Below are 18,452 nucleotides of genomic sequence, written 5' to 3' on the forward strand. Positions count from 1 at the left end.
TAAATAAATGGCAAAGGAAAAGTGAGGAAGGGGTAACTATTATAAATTAAAAGAGAATTGAGATGTACAACCAAATGTGATATGTGGACCTTCTTTGGATACTGATTGAATTAAATAGACTATTAAACATATTTGAGATAACATGAGAAATTTGATTATAGATTGAATCCAAAATTTTTAGAGATGCATACTGAAGTATTTAAGCTTGAAATGACAAGGTACTTGGGTCTTGCTTCAAAATTCTCCAGGCATGAACCAATAATGCAAATGTGGCAAAATCTTGATAACTTTAGTCTGGGGGATGGACATGTGGAAGCTTATTATACTATTCTCTCTACTCTTAAGTGTGTTTGGAAATTTCATACTAAAACATTTTTAAATCAGTAAAAACAAAACAGGGGGTAAAAGAGAGTAAGCTGTAAGAAGGATCCAGGACTGGAGTTGGTGCACTGATGAATTCCATGTACTCCTACACACGTGTTACAGGTGTGGCCACAAATCTGGCTCAATGTTTGTAGCCAACACTGTAAAAAGGAAATAGGAAGAGTGGGAAGGTTCTCAGTGTCTACACAGCAAAAACAAACCAGATATTCCGGTAGAGCACCATCCTCGCTGCTGAGTCCTAAGCAAAACCTCTCCTATGGGTCTTCATTAGAGAGCCACTGAGAAGTGCCATGAAAAGCACCATCCTCAACAACACATTCAAAACAAACCCAGGAAGGATTCCCTGGGGCTGTGACTGACCTCCCGGGCCACGCTTCCCTTCACTATCGAGCTCTCTTAGTTCTGTTAGACCGTGACTCTCAGAAACAGCTAGAGCTCAGGCCAGAGAAGCAGTGTAGGCGTATCACCCACGCTTGCACTCTGCTTTCTCTGAAATGTTCTGGACCTAGGATGGCTCTCTGATCTTCCCCTTTGGGAAGTCTCTGCAGAGCTGGGAGTTGGCCCTTTGTAATACTCTCTGAATGAAAAAATGAGGACCAGGTTATTAAGAAGCCTCCTCAAGGGCTCACATGCTCTGAGCTATTGATTTCTCAGTGGTTTCCAAACTAAGCCCTGTTTTACGCTGAACATGATCTATACCCAGAGTAATGTGTCCAGCCATATTTTCTGTCTTTAAAAATACAATTAAGATTCTGTCTCTTAAGAGATACTACAGAATTCAAATCTAAGTGGACAAATTTTCACCAAACTTAGATAGTATATTTGAAATAGTCTGATCTAAATTAGAGGCTGTGTGGTATATATAAAAGTTACAAAGTTTCCTGAGTGATAAAGGGAAGAAACAGTCATCCTTCAGGGTGGCTGAAACAGAAGTATAATAAAAAGTCATGATGAACACTAATCCGGAGAAGCACACCGTGCATACAAAGACTCGACTCAGAGAAAACATTAGTGTCACTCAGAAATATGACAGTAATTTGGAAGCAAAGGTACATTTACTTAAGGATGATTGATGATGTTTCCAAGAAACGCTGGACAGGTCAGACAGATCCAAACTCTTCACTTCCTGAATATGACCTCTAAATCCACACCATGCCTTTGACTGTGCTCTTCCCTTCCCCCAGTTTTTCCTTAGGTGAGGAAACTGGCATCCTGGCATTTTTCCTTAAATGAGGAAACTGGCACCAAGCAACTAACCAAGGTCACAGAGCTATTACAAGGCAGAACTAAGATTCAGACCCTAGATCACCTGACTCTGAGCACAGCACTCTTTACACAAAACCAAGACAATTCTAGAAGGAGAGGGCTTGAGGGAGAATGAAGACAGGAGGGTGAGAAATGCTGTACAAGGTAAAAGGGGCTGAAGAGAGAGTCAAAGGGCATCCAATATTTTGCCAAGTCCCAAGTTATGAAAAAGCCTCAGCAGCATTCCCCATGAGTCAGGACCAGGGATGCTTCCTGAGGGAGTAGGAAAGAGGGCTGGAGAGCAGAGTAACACAAGCCTACTCCAACTCCCTAAGTTGGACCCAGTGATGTGGCCTCCCTTGTCCACTTTTTCCCATATCAGTTCCGGAGTCCACCTGTCACTGGCCGTTGAGGGGTTGGAGCTCTGATATATCTGCCCGCATAGAATCGACCCAGAGCTTTCCTATCCTCTGTAGTGGAGTGGGGGCTCTGGAGGGTGAAATCAGGAGCGAGAAGCCTGGGTAGACTCTATTTGCCCTGTCTGCTTTCCAAAGACTACAGCCAGGCCCTTTCTGATGTCAGCCAGGCTTTCTGAGAACTTCCCTCCCCCTCCAAACACTGAGGACTCCCTCTTTCATGGTTTCCAGACGTGGCCCCTCTGCTCTTCAGTTGCTCAGCAATTTTCAATCTGTGTCCTGTAGCTGGGCCCCTATTACCCACCAACTGGACATTCAGCCCTGCCTCTGCTTCTAGAATCAATCTTTTGCTCTTTTGGAGGCAGGGCAAGGTTGGCGGGGGGGGAATTTATAGAGGCTTCTACATTATTTCAAGTAATAGAAATTCTATTACTCAATATAGTATAAGCAATTAAAGGAATTTACTTAAAAGTCAATCTTTTAGGTACCTTCAACCAGGGGTAGGTTGAGTTTCAAGAAGGCTTGACCACGTGGCTCAACAGAATCACTGAAATCCATTTTATTTTGCTTTTTCCCTTTCATCTTTCTGTTCTATCTTTTGGGGCAGGAACTTAAACTAAGTCGGGCTGCCCTGGTAGTTGCAAGGTGCCTGCCAGCATGAACCAGACAATGTATGTTTCTTTTTTCACATCCAGTGGAAGAAAAAAAGCTTCTTTCCCCCATCTTAGAATAATGGTCCTGGCCCCCACTTTGATTAGACCAACTAAGGCAATCACCTACATGGTCCAATCACTGTGCAAAGGGGCTGAAATTACACCACTGGGAATTTCAGTGGTGTAAACTTTTGTTTGGCCCAATCATGGCCCAGCTCTGGAGCTGTGGGAGATAAGAGATGTCAATCCCGCTCAAACAGCACGACTGCTACCGAAGTGGGAATGGAGGGATGCTTAGAAAGAACCTGACAATGTACACAACAGTCTTCACAACTGGCTGGGCCACAGTCAAGTCCTTCTCTTTTATCTCCAATCTTTACTCCATAGCCACAAAACCTCTCCTTTTGATATACCCCAAGAGATATCTGTTGGGCCTTTATATCATCTGGCTGCAGGGCCAAAATTCTCCAGGCTACGGATTTCCTCCCAGGGCTGAGGTTTGTAGTTCAGTGGTGGGGTCAGTAGGGGGTTTGTTATGCCTTCCTCTTTCCTTGTGTTCCAAAGTTACTCGCTCCCTCCTTAGGGAAGTGTTACAGACATTTCAATAACTACATGGGTCAGCTAAGAAATTATTACTTCCCTTATTCCAAAAAACTATTAAAGCAGTTTTTAAAAATAAATAATGCGGGCTTCCCTGGTGGCGCAGTTGTTGGGAATCTGCCTGCCAGTGCGGGGGATGTGGGTTCGAGCCCTGGTCTGGGAGGATCCCACATGCCGCAGAGCAACTCGGCCCGTGCGCCACAATTACTGAGCCTGTGCGTCTGGAGCCTGTGCTCCGCAACAAGAGAGGCCGCAACAGTGAGAGGCCCGCGCACCGCGATGAAGAGTGGCCCCCGCTTGCCGCAACTAGAGAAAGCCCTCGCACAGAAACGAGGACCCAACACAGCCATACATACATACATACATACATACATACATAAAAAAATAAATAAATAATAAATAAATAAATAAATAATGCAACAATTAAGCAGTAAAAAATTACATTAAGTACGTGAGAAAATGTGGTCAAAGAAAAATGTCAGAAAGTGTCGGGGTGGTGGTGGTGGTATGAATTGGGAGATTGGGATTGACATATATACACTAATATGTATAAAATGCATAAATAATAATAACCTGCTGTATAAAAAAATAAAATAGAATTCAAAAATTCAAAAAAGAAAGAAGGGCTTCCCTGGTGGCACAGTGGCTGAGAGTCTGCCTGCCAATGCAGGGGACACGGGTTGGAGCCCTGGTCTGGGAGGATCCCACATATCGCGGAGCAACTGGGCCCGTGAGTCACAACTACTGAGCCTGCGCGTCTGGAGCCTGTGCTCCGCAACAAGAGAGGCCGCGATAGTGAGAGGCCCGCGCACCGCGATGAAGAGTGGCCCCCGCTTGCCACAACTGGAGAAAGCCCTCGCACAGAAAGATCCAACACAGCCATAAATAAATAAATAAATAAATAAATAAATAAATATTTTAAAAAATTGGCTTCTGGGATATTAAACTGTCTTGCTTTCCCTTCTTCCTCACTGCCCGTTCCTGCTCAGTTTCCTTTGCTGGCCTCACCTCGCTTCCAGCTGTCTAAATGTTGAGTGCCCCAGAGTTTAGTCCTCAGCGCTCTTTTCTTCTACTCTCACTCCTTATGTAATCTCATTCAGTCCCATTTATTCCAATGATGACTCCCACATGTATACCTCTGGCCCTAATCTCAATCCAAGACTTACGTACCACCTGTCTACTGGACATGTCCCCTTGGATGTGTAGTAAGCATCTCAAAGTTAATGCACCCCAGTAGAACTTTAGATGTGTCTCTCCCCATGACCACTCTGATCTCCACCCCTCCACTACCAGCTGAGCCCAAACTGGGAGTCATCCTGACCTCCTGTTGCCCTCGTTCCCCACATCCAGTTCATCAGCATGTCCTGTGGGGTCTGTGTTCAAAATACACCCTAAATACACCTTCTCACAATGTCCACCATTTCACCCAGTCCAAAGCTATCCCATTTCTGGCCAGGATTTTTGTAATAGTTTTCTTTTTTACCACCCTGCTTCCACTTTTATCCCCTTAGAATCAATTTTCTGCCCAGCAGCCAGAGTGATCATTTCAAAATGTAAATTAAATGATATCACTCCCTGCTTAAACTCTCCAATGGATTTCCATCACTCTCAGAGTAAAATCCAATTTTCTTACCACTACACCTACAATGTCCTACCTATCTCTCCACCTCATCTCCTGCTAATCTCAACTTCCCTCCTCTGCTTTCATCAAACTGACCTTCTCACTATTCTGCAAGCATAACTAGTTCTTTCCCTCCTCAACGCATTTGCCTTTACAATTCCCTTTACTTAACACTCTTCCCCTGGACCCTCACATGGCTTGCTCTTACATCACTCACATTTCTGCATGTCACCTTCTCTGAGTGGCTTTCCAAGAATCAGCCCGTTACCCTCTATTTCCTTACCATTAATTTGTTTTCTTTTTAATACTTGTCACTAACTGGTGATAAAATAACTATTTCATAGTTATATGCCTGTTTGTTTACTGTTTTTGTTTAGTTTTGTATTCTAGAGCCTAGATCAATGTCTGGCACTCAGTAAACATCAGGTAAATAAAAGAATAAAATATCTGTTGAAATGAATTTCCCCAGCCTGCTTTCAGAGTAAGACTTGGTATCTGAGTTAATAACACTGTAAAAGATATCTTTTTGAAAAACATTCTTTTAGACGCCTGAGCACATCCCAACTATATTTGGCAAATCTATTTATGCCAAATTCTTTTCAGTCTTGATGACTCAAACCTCAATAGAGTCAGCACTGAGCTTGGTGCTGGTGGTAATAAAAGCCTCTCCCTCGGTGGATCTCTTTGCAGCTTAAAGGTGTGGTCTCCTCAGCCCCCAGGTGTAATTTGAGCAAGCTGGCCTGGTGAAACTCTTTATGGTTTTTGGAGCTCTTTGTTTGCTTGTAAGGAGTAAGAAAGGATATATACAATGTTGTTGTTATAGTTGTTGAAAGACACCAGAGGGCAGCAATTCCAGCTCTTTTTTTTTTTTTTTTTTTTATTTATTTATTTTTGGCTGTGTTGGGTCTTCGTTTCTGTGCGAGGGCTTTCTCTAGTTGTGGCAAGCGGGGGCCACTCTTCATCGCGGTGCGTGGGCCTCTCACTATCGCCGCCTCTCTTGTTGCAGAGCACAGGCTATAGTCACGCAGGCTCAGTAGTTGTGGCTCACGGGCCTAGTTGCTCTGCAGCATGTGGGATCTTCCCAGACCAGGGCTCGAACCCGTGTCCCCTGCATCGGCAGGCAGACTCTCAACCACTGCGCCACCAGTGAAGCCCCCAGCTCTTATTTTTAAAGGCAAAACAAGTATCCTGATAACTACAATTTGATGTCAGATAGTTGGATAAATTTCAGTATGTCCATCCAATGAGTAATAGGCAGCAATGAAATGAATGAACTATAGCTACAAGCAGCAACACTGATAAATCTTACAAACGTAATGTGAAAGAAGCAAGACATGAAAGAATATATATGGTATGATTCCATGTGCATAACATTCAAAAATAGGCAAAACGAAAACTACATTGTTTAGAAGGCATACATAGGTGGTCAAACTATAAAGAAAAGCAAGGAAATGATAGTCACAAAAGTGAGGCTTGTGAAGACTGAGGTGCTCATGGTCAGGATGGTACATACTGGAGGCTATGAATCCTAGAATTAATCTATTTTTCACCTTTGCAGAAGTTACATAGGTGCCCAATTTATAATTACTTGCTAAACTTTACACTAATGGTTTGTGTCCTTCTTTGTACATATGTTTACATTTCACATTAAGGGTTTTTTTTTTCAGCAAAAGGAAAAGGAAAGAAAGAGGTTAAGAATGTGAGCAAGAAGAGAGAAACACAGAGACAGGTAGAAAGAAACAGAGATTAAGAAATAAAGTAGCAAAGAAAAGCTTGAAGTTATAGAAGAAGACAGACACTGAGAGAGGGGATAAAAAGAGAGAAAGAGAAAAAGAACCAGGAAAGTCCAGAAAGAAATTTTTAAAGGAAGTAGTGTGAGGGAGAGTTAGTAACAAATGTCAGTAGGAGAGGGGGAAAAAAAAAAAAGAAAGGAGGGAGAAAAGATGAAGGGGAAAACAGAAAGAGGTGAAGAGGGTTGAAGACAGAAAGAGTGTAAAAGAGGAAAACACAAAGTTCCTGGGAAGAAATAGCGAATCCAGAAGAACAAGGGGAATTGCCCTTGGCCAGGTGAGGGGTTGGGCAGTCAGCCCTGAGACCTCAGGGGGGCTCAGTCTTGTAGTGGGCTGCAACTAGAATATAATGGTGGAAAAGAAAGATACCAAGAGACACTCGATGTCAGGAGAGAATTTTTTACCTGTAGATCTGTGGACAGACAGGGCTGTGAAAGGCAGGGCTGGGGCCAAAGCAGGGATGATGACCCTCAACGTCCATCAGAGGGATGGACTCAAGACTTCACAACTGCCCATCTTATTAGAGACGTTTACGTAAACCCTATTCTCTCTCTTTGCCAACTTTCAGATTTATTCTAACTTCCATTCCTCTCCTCCCCCACCATCCCTGCACCCCTGGTTACTTGGCAAGAATCCTGGGCTTCAGTGAACCTTCCAGACATACTGCTAATGCCCTAGAGACATCCATGGTCTCCATGTTGGGAAAACAGGTGGGACAGTCTAGGGCACAATCTACCCTGTTACTCAGAGAAAGATGTTCACTCAAAATTATGCCATAAAAGCAACCTAAGTGTCCATCGAGAGATGAATGGATAAAGAAGATGTGGCACATATATACAATGGAATATTACTCAGCCATAAAAAGAAATGAAATTGAGTTATTTGTAGTGAGGTGGATGGACCTCGAGTCTGTCATCCAGAGTGAAGTAAGTCAGAAAGAAAAACAAATACCGTATGCTAACACATGTATATGGAATCTTAAAAAAAAAAAAAAAAAGTCATGAAGAACCTAGGGACAGGACAGGAATAGAGATGCAGACCTACTAGAGAATGGACTTGAGGACACAGGGAGGGGGAAGGGTAAGCTGGGACAGGGTGGGAGAGTGGCATGGACATATATACACTACCAAATGTAAAATAGATGGCTAGTGGGAAGCAGCCGCATAGCGCAGGGAGATCAGCTTGGTGCTTTGTGACCACCTAGAGGGGTGGGATAGAGAGGGTCGGAGGAGGGAGACGCAAGAGGGAAGAGATATGGGGATATATGTATATGTACAGCTGATTCACTTTGTTGTAAAGCAGAAACTAACACACCATTGTAAAGCAATTATACTCCAATAAAGATGTTAAAAAAAATTATGCCATAAGCAGGTCAGTTGATCAGTTAAGCAGAAACTTTAGTTACCCTTGTTAAAAAAAAAAAAAAAACATTCAACTGAGTAAACTTGGAGATCTAAATTTGGAGATCTAAATGAGCCTTATTAAATGGCTCAGCATCTCATCCGGCAAGTGGAGAGATACTCTGAGGAGTTATACAAAATGAAAGACTGTTTATAGAAAGGAAGGTGGGACAAGGAACTATCAGCAAGAGAAAAATGAAAGTTCATTGGAAGGAAGGAAGAGTTCAGGGTAATGATGGCTCCTCATTGGCTGAGCTCTGGTGTTTTCCGTTGGCTGGGCTTGTTGCTAGGTGAGAAGAAAATCTTCCTCCCTCCTGCCAGGGTAGTAAAGTAATGTCACTTCCTGCTGAAGATGTAACTTCCTGTTGGGGTCTGTAATTGAGGACAAGTGGTAGGGCATGAGAGCTCCCTCTCCAGGTCTTCCTGCCTCCAATTTTAGTTAAGGTCTTCATTATTAATTTTCACACCCTCCTCAGCACCTTATCACTGCTCGCTTTCTCAGCCACAAAGGTTGCTATCGTTTGGAAAAATTCCAAGTGTTATCAGGAGTTGGAGTCTAAAAAAATGCCATTTTTACTTCTTCTCTAACTCTGCCTCTTTCTCCTGGCCAAATTGTGCCTTCCCCACATAAGATATTTATCTAAAGGCACAACTCTGGAGATCTGAATCCCAACTTTGATTTGTTTTGAGAGACCTTTCTCCTAGAGGAATCTAATAATTAGTCTAGCTAAAATTCAAACTTTGGCCCGAGTCATCACGGGCAGATTGGCCAAGGAATGATGGCATAGGTGCTCCCAGAGGAATACAGCCCCTGTGCTCTCCAGGGCCATCCAGACCTTTGTGTGAGGGGTACATGCTTCCCTGAGCAGGGAGTAGGGCTTCTGTTGGAATCAGAACTGTGAGAAACAAACCCATCCTCCATCCCCTGGGGCTGGCACACAGGGGCTGGGGATCTGCCAAGGTATCCTTGCCAAGATGCTTTCTGGAGTCCATACTCTTAGTACCCCTTCCACCCAAACTTCATAAAAACACAGTAAAGAATATAAATATTGAGTAATCATCTGTAACAGCCCTGGACCACAAGGAAGTATCATCAGTGAACCAGAAACTTGAAGACATTTTTTCAGGGAATGATGAGGAAAGGGTGAGATTGAGAAACGTCTTGCCCAACTAGTTGTATATGAAAAGAGGGCCTGAGAGAAAAGTGTGTAAGAGCCCTGCCAGAATCTGCAAAAATCCACCAAATGGAGCAAGAATGCTAAGGATAAGGGCAGGTCCTGGCAGGGTTTGGGGGGGGAGGGGTTGGTTGGAATCCAGCAAAGGAGAAAGGAAAGATGGGATAGAAGGGAAGTTGTGGTAAACAGTGGAGGTAATCACTGTAAACATAGTTATGAAACAATGTAAAGGTATAAAATCATTCTTGAGAGATAAGATACACAGTGCAAAAATGTAATAATCTGTATAACTTAATGATACTAGATGAGTTTTGTTGAGTAGCTATGTGCAGACTCTTCACATGCATTATCTCATTTAATCCTGATATAATACCAATGTAGTAGATCCCATAGTTATATGCACTTAAAGGATGAAGAAACCTAGGCTCAAAGAGAACTTGACCAAAACCACACAGCACCAAAATGTTACCCAAGTTGGTCTGACTCTGAAGCCCAGGCTTTTAGTAATTACAGTATGTTTCCTCTTACGTGATTCCAACAAAAACCAAGGGGTTCATGAGATGAGCAGAGAATTAGTTGTTAGGAAACTTGTATTTTCAGAACTACTGTACACACCATGTGATATTATTCTCAGTTTCCCCACACAAAAATGAAAGTGTAACGTGATTAGAGCACTTCTTTAAAATCCATCCCAGCTCAAATAGTTTGTGAAGTTGACCCCCAGTAGACTCTTTCAGGAATGATATTTCCAGGGTCTATTGTTTTGTTGTTGTTTTAAAGGTTTGCACTTGATGGATGATGGTGAACAGGTGCTATCAGGTTCTAACCACATTTTTTTTTTTCTTTTTCTTTTTTTTTTTTTCTAACCACATTTAATTCTCACTTAGTATTTTCTGGGGTCAGGGTGCAAGTACAGTTGAAAAAGTGCCCTTGAAAATTGTTGCCCCCTCCCATCCAATAATTCCAGATAAACCTCCACCGTCTCGTGTGGCATCTCCCTGGCATCTCAGTTAAAGGGAAGATACAGAGGGATGTGATGCAAATCAAGTGACAAAGCCCTTGGAAGGTGTCCACCCCAGGACTCGCATGGTCCTTGGAGCATTGCAGATTAGCCCCACCATTCACATGCCAGCCCCAGGGCTGTGTGTTCAAGGTTAGGAGGCAGCTGGAAGCTCAGATGGCTTATGGACAAGCCATGACCTCACCAGCAAGGAAAGCAGCCAGCACCTACAGATTCCTTACTTCCAGTCATAAGCCCAGAGAACCCCCTTGTACTTCACCCCTACCTCATTCTGTCCACCTATTCCATTTCAGAGATCTAAATTTTTTCTATTCACTGAGACATTTTAAATCCAACGCCTAGGGTCTACAGATCAGCTTTAAAGTAATCGCCAAAAGAATTTCATTGCTCCTCTCCAGCTCCTCCTGTTAAAGCAAATCCACTTTTTAGAGCCTAATTCAAATGCCACCTTTGCCAAAACTTTCCCTGATTCTCCTAGGCACAATTTCTCTCTCCTCTGACCCCAAGGGCCACTTTGTGGTTTTCTGAAGTACCGTAGTCACTTAATGATTCTTTTTATCTTGTGGGTTATAGTTACAATGCCAACAATGAGCTAAGTTTCAGGAAAACAAGGACCTTGTTTTACTCACCTTTATATACCCACCACCTAACACATGCCCTGGCACATAGCATGCTTATAATGTGTTCAAATGAAGTGAACAAAGACAGAGAAGGGAAGATACAGAATTCTTAGCAGCAAAGAAGATAGACATAAGGAAAGAGAAATGCAGGCAAGAGAGAGACAAAGAAGCAAAGAAATAAGTTTAAGGAGACAAAAAAATATTGGAAATGGATCAATGTAGAGGAAGGAGAAAGAAGGAGCAAAGAACTTCCCCTTGGTGACACCCTGGCAGCTCAGGTGAACAGCCTCTGCTCAGCAGTGAGACCTGTATTCCATGGACCTCACAGGAGGTGAGCTGCTAGACTGACACTTCTGGGTGAGATGTGGAGCTGCAATGAGTGACAGAGCAGGAGGAGGATCACAGGGCTGTGCTGAGGGTTGAAGAGCTCACAACCATCTGTCACCTTTGAGGATTTAATGAAAACCCTCTTGAGCCCAGCCTGACTTCTTCAAGCTTCATCTAATTTCAGCACCTTATTCCCAAGCAATAAACACTGGTTGTCACAACCATACCACTATACTGCTGGGGCACTAGCCATCTCAGCCCATGGCTACCTTCAGCAGATTGAAATTTTAAAAGTTAGTGAGGGGTCAGTATTTATCACATTAGATAAAGAAGTTTGCCTCAAGGTACAGTAGAAGTAGGTAGGATGGATAAATGAATGCATCAACCAACCAATTCCCTTACGCCCGTCCTGCTGCACACCTGAGCATTATTTCCTCAGAAGGGATCTCTCGGGAGTCCACTGCCTTGATGAACTAAAAATGGGGGTTTGAGATCAAAATCTATCTGGATAAATGGTGAATTGGCTAAACTAGCTCATTAAAAGCAGTGAGCATGGAAAATGGGGGAAAAGTTTGGACAGAATGACTTGCTTACCCAGTAATATCAGATGGAGAGGGACCATTTCGAGTATAACTCACTGCTGAGTGGTTTGTCATATGTTCTGGGGGATGGAGATGAAGTGGAAGGTGGAATGAAAGTAAAAGCACTAGTTCACTAATCATTGTGTTGAACACTGAGGCACAGCATCATGGTTGCAGTGCCCAGTGACCAAATATAAAACACAAAGAAGAAGGGTGTTCTCCCACATGGAATGCCATGGAGCTTTGGCACATGATAGCACCACTGCATCATGATCACCAATCCCAGTGGAAGCTGTGGTACCCAGGAGAGTATCAGCAATGCCCAGTGGGACAAGGTGGTACCTGATGGGAGATGGTGGTTCCTGAGAAAAGATAGTAGTGTCCAAAAGAAAGCAAGTAGCAAAAGGGTCCAGCAATGAGGATGGTATGCAGCTGAAAAGTGACAACGCAGAATCGTGAACAGCAGAATTCAGTGAAATGAACAGAACGAGTTTCAGCAGAGCCTGTGGTTGGCAGATAGAGCAATGCCCCGCAGTAGAGTGCCAGGACGGAAGCAGGAAAACCACAGCTGCCCTGATAACTCCCAAAGATGATTGTTGGGGAAGTGGTTCCTTTATTAAACTGATACTGCAGTCCCCCAAACTGTCGGGGGTGGAAGAATCTCCTCTTTGGGAGACACCGTTGAACCTAACAGTCTCTGGTTCTCATTCCTTGAGATCCACCCTCTGTATTGGTCAGGAACTAGCAGCCAACTTGCAACCATGAGAAAAAGGTCAAAAACATTAGATGGTTGCTTATACTGACATTTCTGACTTATGTGAGGAAAATAAACTCCATTTTATTTAAGCCAGTGCTGGACAAGTTTATATTACAATTATACTATTTCCAACCTTAAAAATAAGGTCACTATCAGGACTTGCCCCAAACTTACATTTAATCAAATTAGACTTCTGGTTAGAAATGGCAGCAACCTAAATGCTTGCCTTTATTTCCACTCCCTTCCCACACCACATAAAGAGAAGATTAAAGAATTTTTTAATTCAATTTATTAGGACAGACAGAATGGAAAGTGAGACTACAGACATCAGGAGAATTTAAAACAATTTTGGAAAATAGAATTGGTTGTATGAGTATTTTTAAAAAGTAAATCGTTAGTAGCCAGAAAACTGAAAGTGAAGTGCCTGCAGGTAAAAGCAGAATGCATCACTCACCTGAGGCATCAGCATCACCTGGAAGCTTGCTAGTACTGCAAATACTCTGGCCCACCACAGACCCAGTGAATAACAATCTCTGGGAGGGGGTGTCCAGATATCTGTGGTTCAACTGCCTCTTCAGGTGATTTTTATACATGCTAAGTTTGAAAAGCACTGCAATAAATAAGGTGTCAAAACCCAGAATTTGTGGAATTATAGGCCTCTGGTATCTCTGAGGACACGGGTTCTGAGTGAGGCTAAACCTCAGAAGAACTGGCTGGAAGCTTGTTTGAAGAGTAGTTAGAATCCCAGATTTCTTCTTTCAGTTCAAGCAGCCAGATAACCATACAAACAAGAAGTTTACTTTCAGAAAATGATGAAGTGGGTAGACTGAGGCAGGAGGACCAGAAATGGCTAAGAGTAAAAATGAGTCAACACACTCAAAACAGGAAGATTAGAGAAAAACCTGCTTGTTTAAAGTGCCTTCTTTTCTCTCTTGGCCTCCAAAATGTTGAAAATCAAGTGTGTTGTTATCTCCTTCCCCAGGCAGGACTTGGGAGGACTCCTCTGTAGGTAGACTGAGTAGCCTACAGATACTGACATGATGGGGTAATCCCCCCACACACAAAAAAAAGGCTGGGTGTTTTGCTATCCAGCTACCCTACAGTGAGGCCCACCAGCCTGCAAGCCCCACCAATACACTTCCAATCAGCATTTAGCACCTCTCTTAAATATGAAAAGGCAGCCAAAGGTCACAAGACATTTGAAGAAAGAATATAATGTGAAAGCCACAGAAGTAGACCAAAGGAAAAAAAATGGAACTGAAGAAAGAAAGACAATGCAAGAAGCAGAGAAAAATGACTCAAAACTATAATCAATGCCCTCTGGAAAAAGAAAAGAGATATTGCATACATGAAACAAGAACAGAAAACTCTAAAAAGAGTACTCAAATCAAAAATCGTTCTTAGAAATTTTAAGAGCCTTTAGGAGAAATTAAAATTGTAAGAAAAGAATTGGAAGGTAAAGTTGAGTAGATTTCTAAGAAATCAGAACAGCAACAACAAAGAAGAGAACATAGGAGAGAAGAAATAAAGAAATTAGAGGATCAATCCAAGAGATTCAACTTTTTGAGAAACCTCCATCCTACTTTTCATAGCAGCTACACCATTTTGCATTCCCACCAACAGTGTACAAGGGTTCCAGTTTCTCTACATCCTCATCAACACTTGTGGGTTTTTTCACTAATAGCCAGCCTGACAGTTATGAGATGATATCACATTGTCATTTTGATTTGCATTTCCCTGATGATTAATCATGTTGAGCATTTTTAAGTATATCTGTTGGCCAATTGTATGTCTTCTTTGGCAAAATATATATTCAAGTCATTAGCCCATTTTTTAATTGGGTTATTAGTTTTTTTTGCTAATTGAGTTGTAGGAATTCCTTATATATTTTGAAGATCAACCCCTTAACTACTATGTGATCCACCAATCCTACTTCTGGGTATTTATCCTCAAGAATTGAAATCAGAATCTCAAAGACATATTAGCATTTTCATGTTCATTGCTACACTATTCACAATAGCCAAGTTGAAGAAACAACCCAAATGTCCATTGATGAATGGATAAAGAAAATGTGGTATATACATACAAGGGAATACCATTCAGCCTTAAAAAAAGAAGGGAATTCTGCAATGTGTGACAACATGGAAGAACCTTGAGGAAATTATGCTAATGGAAATAAGCCAGTCATGGAAATGGTGCATGATTCCACTTATTTGAGGTATCTAAAATAATCAAATACATAAAGTCAAAGAGTAGAATGGTGGTTGCCAGGGACTAAGAGGAGGGAGAAATGGGGAGTTACTAATCAACGGGCATAAAGTTTCAGTTAAGCAAGATGAATAAGCTCTAGAGATTGCTGTACAACATTGCACCTGTAGTCAACAACCATGAATTATATTCTTAACAATTTGTTAAGAGGGTAGCTCTCATGTTAAGTGTCCTGACCACAGTAAAGTATTTTTTTTTAAACCTAGGATTCAACATTCAAATAGTAAAATTTCCAGAAAAAGAAAATTATAGAAAGAAATAATTTTCCAAAACTGAAAAACACAGATTTCTTGATTTAAGGGAACCAACAGGGGTGTGGCACATTAACTACAAAAGGAACCACAATAAGACATTATTATGAAATTTCAGAATAGTAGTAATAAAGAAAATATCCTAAAATTTTCCAGAGATGGGGAAAAGAGATTACATACACAAGTTCAAGAATCAGTTAGTCATTGGATTTTTCCACAATCCTAGAAGCTAGCAAATGGAGTAAGGCCTCCAACATTCTAAGATAATATTATTTCCAACCTAGAAGTTTATACCCAACAAATTTTTTAATTAAAATGAGGGAGGAATAGATATCTTCAGACATATGATGTCTCAAAATATTCTTTTCCTCTCATGGTCTCATTCTCAGTAAGCTATCAGAAGAGGTGTTACAACCAAAAAAAAAAAAAAAAACAGAGAGAGAGAGAGGGGAAGAGGGGAAGATTTGAACATACAGGAAACAGAGGATCTGACTCAGGAGAAAGAGGAAGGGAATTTTTAGTGTGATGATTTGGGGAAATCTGTTACCCTAAAAAGCAACCGAGGAAGGATTCCAAAGAGGAGCAATCCCTTCATGACAAGCAGATTGTAAGGCTTTGCTTCCAGTGTCACAATCTAAAGTGTCCTTGTGTGGTTTCCTTTCAGGTGTTTCCAGGAGGTAGGAAACATTGAAGTCCATTATTGGGAGAAGATATGAGGTACATCAAGTTCATTTCTTAGGGCAGGGTTATTTTCAGGTGGCTCACAAATGAGATGGGAACTAGGGAGACAACAAAGATTGAGATAACATGTATCACACAGGCAACAGGGAACCTTAAAAAATCATCCTGTATGTAGGCTATGAACTAGGACCATTTCTCTGGCTAAAAAAGGCTCATTGATAAGACAAAGATCAGGGAAGATTCACCATATAGATATTCAAAAGGAAATAGGCAGTAAGATAAATATCCACCATTGGAAATTTCTCACTGGCCACATTTCCCTCACATACTCCTGTCTCTAATGCATCCAAAAAATCTCCAGCAAGTTATCATGGCTGGAAGTTGGAAACTGCAATTGACTGAACTTCAGCAAAGTAAGAATTTAGTTTGAGGACTTCTGGTTTGACGATGGGGCATAAGGTTTCCATTTTTTCCTTTCCTTGGAAATCAACCTAAAGCAACCAGTAGGATGAGAAGCAGAAATGCAAACTCTTCCTTCAAAGAAACTAGGAGGTTGCTAAAACCACTAGTCACAAAACTAGAGGAAACAGGATGGGTTAGGGAGAACATTGGAATTCTATGAGGAGTATATGAGAAAGAGGAGAAGAGGATGCCCACAGCTACAGATCTCAGAAAGAGATCATAAAGTACATAAAGTACACTTTTTAAGGACAGGTGCACACTCTGAGTTGCAAAATCTAATTTTTTTTGTAACTGAAGGGATATAGTATACAGACAATGTCAGGTTCCCTGGACCTGGTTTTGATGTAAAAAGTGTAGAAGGCAAGGTTGAATTACACTAGCAAGACGTAATTTCAGGTATCAGTCTACCTATGTGGTTGAGGGAGAAGAGAGACTTGCAAAGTGAAAACCCTCATAGCTGCCCTTTTCCGTTATTGGGAAGAACTAAAGGCTGTAAAAACTCATTAAACCCCCTTAAAATCCAGAATCAAAAGAAAACTTCTGCTCACTTAAAATGTAGGCCTGGACCCACCTGCATATGAATCTCCTGGAAATAAATATCTGATGCAGAAAAAACTCATCTCTGTCAAAAATGAGGTCACCAAAAGGAACTGCAAAGATCTATACAAAGATCATATTAAAAACAAGTAAGGAAGGGACTTCCCTGGTGGCGCAGTGGTAAAGAATCTGCCTGCCAATGCAAGGACACAGGTTTGAAGAAGCCCGCGCATCGCAATGAAGACCCAATGCAGCCAAAAACAAATAAATAAATAAATAAATAAATAAATAAATAAATTTATTTTAAAAAGAAAAAAAAAAAACAATTGAGGAAAAGAAAAAACAAACAGGATGTGAAAGACATCTATCAGGGAAAAATGTTGCTTTGGACAATTTGAAAACTGGGACTATTTCACCATGAAATTAAAAAAAAAAAAAGATTTGATTGCAAAATTGCAAGGACACACAATGTCCCAGGAAAAAGTAACACAGAGACATACTATAAACCAATGCAACTGAACTTCAAAGACAAAAAATTCTTTGGGGAACTATGCAAAAATACTAAATCATTTTCAAAAGAGAAATATAAGGCTGATCTCAGATTTCCAAAGAGCAAATTTTCCACAACAGAAAATAGTGGAGCAATGCTTATAAATCCTCAAGAGAAATTGTAAACAAAGAATATTTAAAACACTCAAAATGTCACTCAAGTGCAAAGGCAAAAAATAAACATTTTGAACATCTGATGAGCCCTTCTTGTAGAAAATACTAGACGATGAACTTCCTTCAGCCAACAGATAAATGAGAAAGACAACAATAAGACTGGCATTGGGACTGATCCACTTTACTATAGGACAAAGATTAAAGCAAATGCAGGGATTATGGTAACAACGCAAAATGTAAATGTAATAATCCTGACTATATGGGAACAACATATATAACAGATTTGAGAAAAGATTTGGGAGAATAAATAGGTACTAATATTTGCTGAATTCACTCATACTTTATAGCAAGAGGTCAAAAGATATCATTGGAAGCTGATAAATCAAGTAAAAATAATGGAAGTTTATTTAGCAATACAAAGGTAAATGCTAAGAAAAATGGCAACTAAAATTGAATGGAGGGGTAAAAGGGAAGCAAAAGGAAAATACTAATTTGTGATTGCTCACAGTGTGGAGTTCGATTCTGTCTAGACAGACATAGGATTAAAGGTTTTAAGTTACAGTTATAACAATAACCTTTAGATCAAAAATAAATAATTTTCAAAGTATTAGAATAAACACACACATTCAAGAAAATTACAAAACACATTGCATGGTAGAAATTAAAATACTAAAACACAAAATTAAATAATATGACAGAACTAAGCTAAAACGTTTGCTCTGTGAAAGACTGTAAGAGGATGAAAAGACAGCTCAGAATGAGAGAAAAATATTTGCAAAACACGTATTGACAAAGAGCTACTATTTAGAATATATTTTAAAAACTCTCAAAATGCAACAGTAAAATAAGGACAGGTTGGTAAAAGGGAACCAACTTTCAGTTATAAGATGAATAAGGTCTGAGGATCTGATGTATAACATGGTGTCTATAGTTGATAACACTGTGTTGTATCATTGAAATTTGCTCAGAGAGTAGAACTTAAATATTCCCACCCCCTCCC

This window comes from Balaenoptera borealis (assembly GCF_965194805.1).
Source record: "Balaenoptera borealis genome assembly, chromosome: 5".
Taxonomy (NCBI): domain Eukaryota; kingdom Metazoa; phylum Chordata; class Mammalia; order Artiodactyla; family Balaenopteridae; genus Balaenoptera; species Balaenoptera borealis.